Source organism: Anser anser (genome assembly GCF_964211835.1).
Source record: "Anser anser genome assembly, chromosome: 2".
Lineage (NCBI taxonomy): Eukaryota > Metazoa > Chordata > Aves > Anseriformes > Anatidae > Anser > Anser anser.
The window spans coordinates 150,323,736-150,338,510 of NC_139721.1; the positions used below are offsets into that span (position 1 = coordinate 150,323,736).

The window sequence follows — 14,775 nt, forward strand, 5'->3', positions numbered from 1 at the left end:
TTCATTGCATCTATTTAGATTCTATTTCTTTCCTTCATTTTGTTTTACTTCTCAAGATGTCAATTAAATTGTTTTCTTAAAATCCAGGTTTCTATCACATATTTCATGTCAGGAACATTCCAGTTACCAGCAGTCATAGTGAGTAAAAATTATATTTATGTTAAATTGGATTCAGCCAATAAACTGAGATTTTCTAATTTTTTGTCTACTGACACCCCTTTGTGTATCTAAAGAAGCAAGTGTCTATGCAATGCTTCCAAATACTGTGATGTATTACTATGTGATTAACTCAAGTATGACTTTATATTCCCCTTGACCTACTCTTTGGGTAGCTAATTACTGTACTGGTGTAGTATATTGCTTTGTATTTTTTTTTGCCTTGTTTTATATTTTCCGTCTTTCCTGACTCTGCCTTTCATGCTCTACTTGACACTAGCACTCATTTTCATGTTATAAAGAAGGTTGTTGCCTAAGCTGGAGAGCCAGAGGCATTACACATCTTCAGTTTTGTCATGTTATCTGAGTATTTAAATCCTGCTCTGTTAGCATATGGATCCCAGGCCTTCAGAAAGCAGGTTCAATCATGGTGTTACCTCTGATCTCCTTTGCTATCGTTCTAGTAAAACAGTCTGCTCCATTAAATCAGTGACTGTCTCCTAGGCAGCCCTGGCAATAAGAATGTGCCATTTATCATCTCAGTATTTCCTATCGCTCAGTCTGCTTAGTAGCCCTCCCTGATCAGCCCTTCTGAACCCATTGCATAGGTTTCTCAAAGTCAGGGTGAAGTGACTTCTCTTATCCTCAAAGGGTGGCAGAGTTTGTCAGTTTTATTCAGTGTACAAAACTCTATGCATTGAAAATAATAATTAATAAATAAAGTGTGCGGGGCAGTTGGCAACAATTAATGTCCAAAAACAATTCTTCAGTGCTTCACTGTAGCTCGAGCCAGCATACTTGATAAGTTTGATTAGAAATAACAGCAAGCAGCCAAAGACTCTTAATTCTGATCCAATTACATTTGCAATCCATTTCTCTACCACTCTTAGTCCCACCACTCCTGAGGTGCTGCCTGGGCTTGTGGGGCATTTTGGCCAAGGCAGCTCTAATGCAAAAGAAGCTGAGGCTCTGCTCTGTACTGAAGGACTGTGATGAGCTCACATTGTATCATAAAATGCAGTATAAAGTGTTAAAGATTTGCTTTCAAGCTGGAAAAAAAAATGCAGCCAGTAAATCCTACATCTGGGTTTACAGGGACTTTGTTTTGTGGGCAATATCAAAGTTAGGAAATAAAATTTGCTTCAAGGATTAAGCCTCTAATCCTTGACTCTCCTTTGGCCAATAAACCATCTGATGGATAGTGTAAACCTCCATCAAATTCTGCTTCTCAACACTGATTTCTCTAGTCCCTAGAGCAAAGAAAACCAGAAAACTTTGCATGCTGCTTGGAGCCATGTCACCAAGCAAATCAGTAAGTTCAAAATATGACTTCAGGAAGATTCATATTTTGCATGACAATTGACTAGTTGATAAGTGTTGTGGAAGCACCAGGGGCTTAATTAATGATATGGCGTGTCTCCAAGACCATCTCTTCGTTCAAGAGGATACTACGCAGGAAGTCAACATAACCATCACAAAACTCCTCAGCAAGCCTTCCCTTAAAATCCTAGTGAGCACACGATATAATTTGTGAATATGCCTGGTTTGGGGAACTCGGTCATTTAGGAAAACTGGAGAGGTACTCTTTATCAGGGAGCGTAGTGATGGTACAAGGGGTAATAGCTTTAAATTAAAAGAGGGTAGATTTAGATTAGATATTAGGAAGAAATTCTTTCTGATGAGGGTTATGAGGCACTGGAATAGAGATGTGGATGCCCCATCCCTGGAAGTCTTCAAGACTAGGTTGGATGGGGCTTAAGAAACCTGGTCTAAAGGAAGATATCCCTGCCCATGGCCGGAATTTGGAACTGGATGATCTTTAAGATCCCTTCCAAACCATTCTATGATTCTGGGAGAAAATTGAGGCCTGTGCAGCAGTCAGTGCAAATGTTGGTCTTCACTCTATTGTTTTGTTGTTATTATTTTATTTTATTCTATTTCTGTACTTAGAGAAAAGCCAACTGAGGTAAGGATTCGATCCTTTTTCCAAGGGGAAAAATTATAGCTGCTTGGTATAATGACTTTGTGTTAGCTCTGACTTAATGACTGACGACAATCCAAATGTAAGAAAATAAGGTAACGTCTTATCTGTCAAGAGAAATGAATTGCTTTCAAAATCTTAGGTAAACTATGTGTTTCACTTAAAAAGAAAAAAAAAAAAGAGATTATGGGTGAGACTGAACTGGGACTTGGTACTATTCAAATATTAGAATTTACACCAGCAATATCTATGTTTTTGTTTTTTTTTTTTTTTTCTGAGACCTTCATAATTTGATTGGGGTTTTAATCTGTTAAACATTCAATTTGCACTGAATTTCAGTGGACTCTAGATATTTCTTCCTCCTTATGCTCTTCTGACAATCTCCCTTCACCTGGAAGTATGGTTTATATACAATCCTGGAGGAGACATGAAGTACGTGGACAGAATGGCAAATATTTCTGCTTCAAAGTGTGTGTGACAACACTCAAGTGTTGCAGCAGTAGTGACAAGCAAGATAATGTTGGCTCCAAAGCAGCAGTCATAGCACCTTAGATGCACTTAGCTCAAATCTTTTCTACGGTGGACTAAATTGTCTCAACTCACCTGATTTGTGCCTTTGGCTAAGAAGGCTCATAGGATTGTTTGTCATGGCTCATTTGATGCGTGGTAACCTGTTACTTTGAAGTCATTTGACTGAACATCTGACTCTACCTCATCACTGTCTCTTCAGCTCTCACACCTGAAAGAGTGAGCTAGGAAATTAGGGAACACCCTAAAGAGACTGAAGGTTTTCTCTTACTCCACATTCATAATTGAGCCTTCTGGTTTGTCTTGCTGGAGCTGATGAGCAAACACTGGGCAGCTGGATGCCGTCATATCCACCAAGACTTTCAGTAGTGACTTCTTCATATGCTCAGAGGACCAGGAAGGACTCCAGGCTGGTAAACCAGCTGCCATATTCTTTCTGGATTAAACCCACCAACAGTCTGTTTGTTCCAATGGCAAAAATGTTTGTCTGTTGTCTTTATCAGTCCTTCCACCTTTACTCTTTACATGAAGTACATTGCCAACTGCAGGCTGGCAGCACTTTTTAGTGATCCTTAATGGGAATATTTCACAGAGTTATCCTTTGTAGTACAGGAAGTATTTTAATAAACACCATCACTGACAGAGGCTGAGCCAAGGAACATAATATATGAACATAAAGAATTGCCAATTGTTATAGGTTTTGTCTAGGACTTGTGGAATGGTACTTCCCATACTTCTTTTCTTTTCTGATCTGGTATATACTCTTAGTCTTTCACATCATATTAAATGAATGTGTCCTTACTGTTGACTTGCTTTCCTTTTCCTCCCCTTCTAAGAACTGCTGGTTTTATTTTCATTTCTGGCTTACACTAGAGCCAGCTTACATTTGATCACTACCGGTACATCAGAGGGAATGTATAGTACATACTGTGCTCTCAGTTGGGTGGGTGGGGAGCTGTACATAAAACTCAGTTAACAATAATATGACTAATGAATATGCTGTACCATGGGTTTCCTGCAAAAGAGCAACTTACACAACCCAGCCTTTATCACATTGTTTTTGTTAGCCATCGCTCTTTATTTACTGTCACTGAGACTGGGAAAGATAGCTTATTTTCTCAGCGTTGTGCATATGCATCTGTGCTGGAGCTGGCAGTACAACTAGTTCTTCTCCATTTTCCTGCATGTTTTATAACCTGTTTTTATTTTATAGTGCTCAAGTAAATTATTTCCCTCTATATTGAAGTGGAATGTCTGTACACATTCTACCTAGCACATTGTATTCTGCTTTTAAGAAAGCATAAAGGATTATAGTAGACCTTACACAGCTCTCATCAATATACTGAAGATCCTAGAACTGCAGGGTTCTTAGCTGGCTTATTCAGAGTCAGGGGTTTAATTCCAAGGTGTCAGCTCACTAGAGGCCTTGGATATGATTTCCAAACCTCTATAAAGCACACTGCTTAAGACAGTATCACTTCTACATGCTTATGCATGGGACAGATATACTAGATGTCCAGGAAAGCTGTTGCTCCCTCCTTTGTCCTCATCAGTCCATGTGCTTTTGGAGGGTTAGAAAATGGCTGCATCACTGCTCAGCCTCTCCTCCCCCAGAATATTTTCCACTCTGTCACAAAAGCTGTACCTTTGCTGCCTAGGTGCTCATACTTTAGATTCAGGATAGAACAAATACTTTTCTGACTGGATTTTATAACAATTGCTGTAGTTGGGTCCTGAGTGCTTGTTGATGTGAGAGATAAAGGAAGAGTACAAAAAGTTTGGCAGGACTACCTAGTCTTTAACACCTTCCTTTCCTCTGGGTTTGTGCCACTTCCTTCTTTAATCTCTACGCTCATTAGAAATGCAGTCATCGTAGCAAGGAAATGCTGAATTTCAAGGCAAGTAAATTGTAACCCACTCTCAGAAAAGATCTACAAGGGAAATCTCTGAGACATGATTGTCCATTTACATAGCAAATATATATCTTAGCAGAACAGTTCAAAGACAAGAGAATGGCCATTAGAGTCATTGCCATTTCAAATGAATTCCACACAGCATCTCCATTTCAGATCATTCATCCGTCTAAATATTTAATTGTTTCTCCTAATTGCTCTTTATTAGTCCCTTTAGCCACTTCCCCAGTTGTACTTTACAGTGCAGAACCAAGTAATTTACAAAAACATAATTATTCATATTTCAGTGAAAGTATCTCTTCTAGACTGAAGGAATAGGGGAGTATGGTGCAAAATGTGTGGGGTTGATGTATACTCAGTTCAATGTTTCTTCTAGTGATTAAGCCAAATCTCCTTCAGAGTTTAAATATTTAAAGGAAGAATTCAGTGTTATTCTTGGAAAGCTTACTATTTACACAAAGGAGTGGACTCTACAAAAAATCAATTCTCAGGCTGTGAGAGGCAGCAGCCTCTTAGGTTTTGTGCTTCTCTGACTCAGACAGATAAAAAGGCTTCATGTCACATTTTGGCTCCTCAGTGAAATCCTTATTCTGCTTGTTTGTTCCTCTACAAAAGCTACATGAAATTCTTTTAAAGTCCTATACCCAGCCGAGGACTGATCCCTGGGCTATGGAAAATGAAGTGACTTGCCAGTCTGCTGTACCCCTCACTACCAATGGAGCACAGATTTCTGCATGACCAGTCTGGAGCAGGTGCTACAAAATATTCATTTTTGTATCATAACAACACACCACTTTTGCATACCTCCCCCTTCCCAACATCTTCCCCCAAGACAGGGATAAGATTTTTATGCACTAATAATATTGTGTACATCAATTAAGGTATTTAAAATATTTCTTATTCTCTCTCAGAATGACAGGCCACCATAAGGTATTTTTGTCTAGGAAATAAAATGGAAATATCAAAACTACTAGGTACTTTTGGGAATCAAAAACAAATCTCTAAAACAAGACAATCCAATACTGTGCATTTTTAAAATGCATTCACCTATTTTCATTTTTTTTCCTTTTTTTTTTTTTTTTTTTTTTTTTCCAAATACCCCAGATCTACAGAGAGGTGAAATAAACATTATATATTGTACAAATGTGAAAAAAGATATCTCAGTATTTTGGAACTGCTTAAAACAGTGGGAGACCTAGCCTGCAATCCTTATGCAGAAATTACCCAAATAAAGCTCCCACTGAAGCCAATTATTTTACTGCCATTTATACAATTGTATAAAATGAGCTACATGCTTTACAGAACAAATAAAGAAAAATCACATGGTGCCTTTATCGTCTTTCCTAGTTTGTCTTACTCTCACAATTCATTGCATAACAGTAACAAACCATAGGAGCAGAGTAGAAAAGAAACACCATAAATGGCTATAGAAAACTCTATAAAAACAACAGCTGGAAGGGAGCAAAAGTTCCTCTGTTGAGGTCAGATGGCTACTTATTTTTAAGCATTTAACAGAATAACTTGCTTTTTGATTGACTAGCTGATAAATCAACTGGAGTTTTACCTAAGTGGATACTGAATGAGGACTCGTGAATAAACCTGTTATAAACGATTAGATCACTGCTGTGTATTATGGCATTATTTTTATCCAAAGCCTTTTACTGAAATAGCACAGCTCTCGCCTGAGCTCCCTTGCCAGACGGTGCTGTGAGGAGCTTTTTGGCACTGCTTGCTCCCCCGCTGATTCCCCAGCCCAGTGGGCATTGCAAGGACGTGGGGGAGCAGTAACCCTGCTGTGCTCCTTGCCATCCTCCCTCTCCACTCCAGAAGCTCAGCTTCTCCCCACAAGCACTGGGAGGGGAGGGGGAAGTAATTTACCAGAGTTATTATTATTACTATTATTTAGCAAAGAAATCAGCTGCAATTTCATTTTTGCTTGAAATTTGACCATTCATATTCTACAAGGCTCTCCACAAAGAGAAGCTCAAAAAGGCCAATCTTAAAGGGAACTTGGCTTACAGAGATTTCTGATCCTTTCCCTTACCTTGGTGACTCCAATATAAAACTCCACTGTAGTCGACAGGATTATATTGCAGTGAAATGGAGCTATGAGTGGGAGTACAGTGAGACCATTGTACGAGACTCCCATTACTAATCATTTAATTGGAGAGTAAAAATATTTTCAGATTAGCCTTGGCATTAATAAGAAGAAAGAACAGGGATATCTCTTTCAGGCACATTAGCAGTAGAGCAGAAGGGACTTGAAAGAAATGTGATGAGGACATATGGAAGGGTGGAGCAGAACCTGGAGCTGGGAAAGGAAAGGAAAGGAAAGGAAAGGAAAGGAAAGGAAAGGAAAGGAAAGGAAAGGAAAGGAAAGGAAAGGAAAGGAAAGGAAAGGAAAGGAAAGGAAAGGAAAGGAAAGGAAAGGAAAGGAAAGGAAAGGAAAGGAAAGGAAAGGAAAGGAAAGGAAAGGAAAGGAAAGGAAAGGAAAGGAAAGGAAAGGAAAGGAAAGGAAAGGAAAGGAAAGGAAAGGAAAGGAAAGGAAAGGAAAGGAAAGGACAATTGGAGTGAAACTTTATTGTCATAGGTGTATTTAAGTGTGTTTATATACCACAGAAACCAAGGAAGAGTTAAAATATACAGAAATCACAGTGCACCTGAAAAAAAAAATTCTTCTACGAGTAACCTGTCTCCTAGGTGTCTTATAAACATGATGAAAGGTAGTAAAAGAAACAGGGGGGGAAAGAAAAAAAAAATAAAAATAAATAAAATATTTTGATAAATGAGTAGACAATGGATTATGAAATGGGAATATTGTTATACCCGCATAATAACCTTTCACTGGCTTGGACTGAGATTTAAGATGGTTGTGAGATTCAAAATGTTCTACATACTCTGGCTGCAGTATTTTTGTGATAATGACACATGGCAAGAAAATGTATTACTATATTCTGCTTCAGCAGCAGAAGCACTTTTCTCTCCATTCAGGTTCAGCAACTTTATGACACTGTGGAAAGAAAGAGATCATTTTTTAAATATTCTGTTATCAAAAAGGAAGCAAAGTGAAAAATGCAGAAATGCTTCTCTCCTCTACTTCAGGGCTGAAAATCCCTTCTGCAGTGGTGCTCACCTTTCCATTGAGCATTTGTGAGCCAGTGCTGGAGGAAGCTCCCCCTACTTCTTTGATGAACTGAAAGGACAATAGAACCAAACTGGTTTTGCGTGTACACTAGGCCAGATCAGACATGTTTTCTGGGCTGCAATTTATTTTGTATAGATATTCCTAAACTGAAAATATCACCCACTAAAATGAAAATGCAACTAATACAGTAACTGTACTTTACCTTGTTGTGTAACTGAAAGTAGCATTCGGTGTGACCTGAGTTCCTGTACAGCATAACTGATACCTTATTCGTAGATATTGGGGCTCAGACCTGACTGAAACTAAAATAAAGGGAAAAAAGGAAACATGACTTCTGGTATTAAATTTTCTATTTAAGGATTGTTTGTTTCCATAAAACATTATCTGGCTGAGGACCTGGATCCAGTATAAGAAGATCTCTACTCGCTGAAGCAGAACTCTAAATAAAATTTTGTGTTTTGCCAATGAAGTAAGAAATGGTATAGTTGTGGCGAAAAGGGCTTTACTGGCTATTAAAAGGGCTCAGATCTAATACCAGCTGAGTGGATAAACTGGTGCAAATCATGAGCTGAAAATCACTGCACATTGCTCTGGTGGGCACACTGAAGCCCTACTCTTTTCCACGTCATATGCCATTTGCCACTCTCATATGCAGAGATAGATGGGTATCATACAAATACATTTGTTCTTATATTCTGTGTGCAAGAGAGGATCTGTTGACAACAGTGCAGTAGAAGAACAGGTCAGAGAAGATACTACAGTGAAAGACACCATGGTCAAAGGTAGCATCTCTTTTCTGTCCAGCAGGCATTATTTCCTCTACATGAAAGCACAGCTGGGATAGGATATTGCTAAAGCCAAGAATTTTTTAAGATGTGTTATTTTGTACTTAGCATTCCAAAACTAGAAATGGATTAAGTAGAAGGGAAATAACTGAGGTACTTCCAGTGGGACTTAAGTTCACATCAAATTTACATGCATAATCTATTCTCAGATAAATTATACAACTACAAACTATCTCCCCAGTGTGTCCCACATTCTGAAACCATGGCTCTGTATGCAAACATCACAAACAGCACCCTTGTAAGCAGTACTTATTGGCACCATCATAAATCATCTTATCAGAATCAAAAGCCTGGATAATCCCAGGGACTAAAACCCAGATTCTTAAAGGTATTTTAAGGATCTGTGTGTGTCGTGCCTTTTTATGTTTATCACTGATTCTTACAGTCTCTGAGAAAACTGTGCCTCTGACATTTCCTTATCTCTCTGACCACACTCCCTGTGCTGCTCAGGTCTCTAACCATCCCTTACCTCTTCAGGTGGAGTCAGACAATTTCCCCATTCTCAGCCTGGGTATCAAAGAGAGCTCCTATATAGCAAATGAGATTTGCTGAAGAAGGTTTAACTTATGTCCCAACCTTGCAGTCCTGGTCCCTTTGAAACGGGATTTGTGGTAAAAGCTTTCTTTTAATTAAGAACAAAACTGTTCTTGAGAAAACATATCTCCAAAGCAATACAGCAGAGAGTTGATTGATCTATCTTTTCTTCCATAGCTTTGCTAATTCTGACAAATCTCAACTTTTTGCTGCTTACACTCCCACATTTTCCTCTTCAGGACATACTGTTCTCAGTAACAGCTATACCAGGTAAACCAAAGCCAGCAGTCCTGTCTCTGAAAGTGAAGCAAATGCTTATTAGCACCAAAGAAGGGCAAGTACAGTAATCTTCCCTCTGTCACACATGCAATCCTTCACTCAAATGTTGCATGAGACAACTCTTTTCAGTGTCCAGCAGTGGACCTATCTCAATAGACTTTTTTTTTTCCTACAGATTAGTCATTTTTACTTCTTCGGTGCTCTTTTATCTTTCTTCCTTGTATTGTTTTCTATGTTTTTGAAAAAATAGGGCTTGCAACCCACTAAAAGTGAAAACAGGATTCTTTCAGATTCCCTTGACCCTTCTCTCTATATGCTAGAGCTATTTCAACAAATCTATAGTGTGGATTTTTTTTCCAGGCCTCTTTTCACACAGCCTGATGTTAAATTATTTTAATGTTTTCATATGGAACAGTTCTTAGTTCCCTCTGTAATTTACAACTATCTAGCAACTCTTCCTTGTTGCCCACAGTATTTGTAGTAAATATAATTATCCACAGAAGAGATGCAGAAACTACATAATTTTCTTAGTGTCTCTTCAGCATTTAACCATGCCAACTACATTGTGGAGATGTCTGTCTGTTGTCTCTAGGTAGACAAAAACTGTTTTCAGTCTCCACTGTTTTCATTCCAGCACAGATTATAGGCACTCCTTTGTCTTGGAAACATGATAATATAATAAAATAAAAAATAAATAAAATAAATAAATATATATATTTTTTTTTTAAGGTGGAGGATTCAGTTTTAGAGGATTCAATACAATGCTGACATCCACTACTCTGGAGTCAGAATAGCCCTGAGAGGAAAAGAGATAAGAGATCAAAAGAGAAAAGACAAACCCAAGAATTATCACCTCCAAAGAAATGATGGAACCAACCCAGGAGGACATGTGAGGGCAGAGGGATAACATTGTTCATCACATTTTCTGTGGTATTGTGTAAGAGTAGAAGAAGAATTTTCACCAGATGTCTATAAACAATTTCATCGCCTTCTGTGTAGTTCTGGATATTATACACCCTAATAGTCGAAACTTCTGATTGTAGAGATTTTGAAAGATATTGTTAGGAAAAAAAAAAAAAGAAAAAATAAAAAAAAAAACCATGACTGTTTTATCTCTCTGAGACTTGACTGCTCAAAGCTTGACTCAGGATAAGCTGACTCTCTATTCTTTCAGGGAAACCTAATCATCATTATTTGTGTCTGCAGACAAAAACCCTGAGGAAGAAGGGAAGCTGAGGGACAACTACACGTAGTTTGTGTGTACGTGCACAGGGTTAGATTTGCAATGCCAGCCAAAGAATGAAAAGAAAAAAAAAAAAAAGAAAAAAAAGGAAAAACCTTGAGGAAATGCAGTGGAGCATGGCAATATAACCAGTCGCCAATATAAAGGTTCTCATGATGGAAACATAAAGCAAAGCAGAAGATGTTTGGCAGTAGAGACTGTTTCTCACCACCCTGACCTGAGGATAATCCTAGTAGGAAACAGCTTTCTCTTTAAGTTTATATAGACCTACAAGGATGTTTTGTGGAGACAGAGGGCAGTGAGTTTGTGATGTTTTGTTTTTCTAAGCTACAGAGGCTTGGGCATTTCTCATTAAACTAAAGAGTTACGTTCTGAAACATCAGGCAAAATTCTGCAGTATGCACTTACATCCCACATGTGCTAAGTCTGCGATGGTTATAGAAACTAAGCACAAAGCAAATATTAAAAGCCTGAACCCATTCACAGGTATTCACTACGGTCCAGATCTCGCCTCCACTTCACATAAGACTTTTTTAATAGCATATAAATTATGAGATCTTCAAGACTCCATACAAAAAAGTATCTCATAAAGATATGAAAAGCTATGTTTCAGGTCTCTTGAGCAGTGGCTATAATTAAAACTGTTGAATAGTGGTTATAGACTTGAACTATGAAAACAGTGAAGGAGAATCAGTGAAAATAAAGGTCTTGATTAAATTGGGACCTGATGGGGAAGAGCTCAGAGACTTTTATAAAACATAATCTGTAATAAAATTTTGAAAGTCAGAGATTGAGATTACAACAGGAGAATTAACTTCTAACTAAATTTCAGCTAACACTGATTTTTACATATTCAAATTCCCTTTGACTTAATTTACAATATAATTTAACAATTGTCACAGAGATTACCAATAGTGGGTTGTAAGAAATCAGCCAAACTTTAGACCATGTGAACTTGTAAAAAGATTAAAGCTCTGGAATTTGGACTAGAAGTGTCAGATGATGAGTTTTTCTGATTCTGATTGGTTTTGAAGGAATTACTGTAAAGACAGTCTGTGCTTTGGCCTTTCATTTTTGGGCGTCAGGGGCAGAAACTGCTAAGATATACAAAAATATAATGAAATGCCAGTGGTTTCTTTGTTAGCCAACTGCACTTATAAACTTACAAGCTCGCTACATATGCAGGCCACATATGGACAAATGATTAGGTAGTTTGCTTCTTAGTTAATGGTCTGAATTAATCAGTGACATGAAGGAGAGTGACTTGAATGAAGGACTTTCTGTGCCAAAAAGCTTTTATGTGGGGACATAGTTAGACATGGCACTGATGCAAGATTTAAAAAAAAAAAAAAAAAAAAAAAAAACCTAAGTGCTTCCAAGCCAAAGATATGGTTTGTACTGACCCTGCTTTGAACTTATAAAGGAATGAATGAATTCTGATTAGCAGACTAGTTTTCTCCTTCATCACTAAATACACAGTGGGAGAAATAAACATATTGATAGAACCATAACAACTGCACTCTTACCTGAGGATGAGAAATGAAAGAGACTCAGAAGAGGGGGATGGAAGGGACTAAAGGGTTCTCTGCCATGGGTACCCTTGCAATTCCTTCTGAAACTAGTTGATCATCTCCCCCTCACACTGTCTGGAGCCTCATGTATTCTCAAATGCTTTGCCACCAAATTCTTCACCACCTGAAAAGGTGTATGCTATGGAAATGTTTGCAAACAAAAGAAATTAATGAAGCTGGTGAAACAGGACATGAGAGGCAGTCCTTGTAGTAGTATCTTCACAGTACACCTTCTTACATGTTTACTATACCCCGTGTCTGGGGCACTGACTCTTGCATTATGCACCCCCACACTCCTAGTTTACCAGATAGCACTGGGTAAATCACTTTTCACACTCTCTGCTTCCATTTTCTGAAAAGTTTGGAAAAAAAAAAAAAAAATCATGTTTCTGCCTTTGTTTGTAAAAGGTACTGTGAGCTTGAGCTAATATGTGCTATATAAAGGCATTGGTATTGGTATTCTTTTTTGTTAGCAGGAGTGAGAATTATTTTCCATATAAAGAAACAACCAAAGACATGTTCGAGCTAGCTGAGAAGGCAGTTCTTTGCTCTGCTGAGCAAGAGGCAATCCAGGTGCCAAGCTTTCCCTTTAAGCCAAAAGAAGAATGAAAAACCCCAGGGACAAAGACTGACTCTTTCTTCTCCAGGGGCTCAGATCAGCATACTACTTGTAGGTTCAGAAAACCTCGGGTCCATATCTTCCAGACAAGCTGAGAGCTGCTGTAATGAGATCTGAAGATAACATAAGAAGGAGGAAAAGCAGAATAGGGAATCCCATGGTAAATTTAAATTCTCTGAAACGCTTCAAGAAGAGCATTTATATGTAGCTACCCCTCAAAGAGGGTGATGACAAGCTATTATGTGCAAGGATTTTAATGCATGACTTCAGTTTTTCAGAACTTAAATGTGAAACCACCGACTGTGTGGTAAGCTGAGATTTGTCTTCCTAACTTGCAGACTGAGCAATTGCAGTCTTGAGGCTGGGAAAGGAGGAGCCCTGATGAAAGGTTCAGATGTTGGAGCTTCCACATGATCTTTGCAGATTCCCTGTTCAGGACCCAAGGAAATCTCAAATAGAGAAAAGTTTCTTTTCCCCAAGTACATCTGCCTTCACAGAGGCAAATGCATAAACCTGTCTGGATTCAGCCTAGCCAGTCTGGGAAGCAGATCACAATAACCTTGCAGTCAACTCTTTCTCTCAGCAAAGCCAAACTGTCTTCAGGACAACAGCAACAAACTATTGCAAATGTGACTATAGAAGATAGAATGTTTTTTTTTACTACCTTCACAACATAAGAATGCAGTCTTTCCAGCTTAGGTTCAAACAGAATTACAGCCTAACTCAGCCTTTGCGTGTCAAGGTGACAAAGTGGACAAAGTGAACACGATATGGTGACATCCTAACAACATTGCATCCAATGATAATAACATCTCAAGCAGAAAGAGCAGTTGTCAGGGAACTACAAAAAAAAAAAATCATGCTTCCACAAATTCCTCACCCTTGATTACGACACACTGAAATAAAATGCAGACTATGGCAAGGACAGTCTTGACCATCACCTAACACACAGTTACCAGCTGTATACAAAAAAAATCAGATCTGACATATCATTATATCCATTGGCATGTTAAGACAAACATCCATGGAGATAAATTAATAGATTAATGACTAAAGTTGTCAGCAAAATATGATGATTACTCCTCCAAAATATAATTAATACTCCTCTGTTTGGCCCAAAATTAAATCCAATGGCCTCTGGCCTCTTTCTTGGCCCCTGAAAAAGAAAAAGAAAGAAACAAAAAAAAACCATCAGGAAGATGGTTTTAAGATCAAATGTAATGGAATGCAAGACAGGCCATAAAATTCATGGATTCATGGTAAAATGGACACTGTCACTACTGTAAACCAGACATACCACTCAGGCATGGGGTGATAAAAATGTATAGTTGAGGCACAGAATTTCAAATGTAATTAATTTTGATTGGTTAAATTACTTGATGCCACCATATGTTTTTATTTACTTCTAAGGCATTCTTGCCCTCAGGACCAGAGAATGAATACAAAGTGTCAAGGCACACGTATGAGATAAGGTGCAAGTCCCAAAGCAGGAGGAAAAAGCTCTATTTGAAAAAAAAAAAAAAGAGAGTTGGACTGACCCATTCATTAGTCTCAGAGCTCAGCTATTCTGCCTTGCTGTATGCTGTTTGTTCATGAGAGCTGATGAATCATTGAAAGAGGAGCTCATATGCCTGTGATAACATGCTACAAGGAAAAAGTCTGTAAAGTTTAATCAAATTATCTCAATATTCAGTCAAAAGACTGTATGTAGATTTGAAAGATCTCAGTAAGAATCTAAGGCCACTGACAAAACAGGAAATATTGAAGGAAAAATCCATTTAAATACTAACATCAGCAGAAAATCACTAGGAGCTACTTGTTAAGCTTAATGTCATTTTAAACTTCAGATTCTTTCAGTTGATACCCAGCAGGAGTAAAATTTCTATGTACTTGTGGAGATATTGGTGTTTAAACAGATGTCAGAAGCCTTTTAGGTATAAATGGAAATTGAGTTACAGATT

At 38.1% G+C, this 14,775-nt stretch overlaps 1 long non-coding RNA gene across 2 annotated transcripts in view; it reads right to left on the reverse strand.

Moving 5' to 3' along the window:
* LOC310893806 overlaps positions 1-14,775 on the reverse strand; it is a 78,792-nt gene that overhangs the window by 48,422 nt on the left and 15,595 nt on the right. Inside the window, exon 2 of one of the 2 annotated variants that reach the window (XR_014579320.1) lies at positions 1-14,775. This exon is cut by the window's left edge and continues 16,379 nt beyond it; it is cut by the window's right edge and continues 11,407 nt beyond it. The exons of the other annotated variant lie outside the window; for it this stretch is intronic. This is a non-coding gene — a long non-coding RNA (uncharacterized lncRNA). 2 annotated transcript variants of the gene reach the window in all.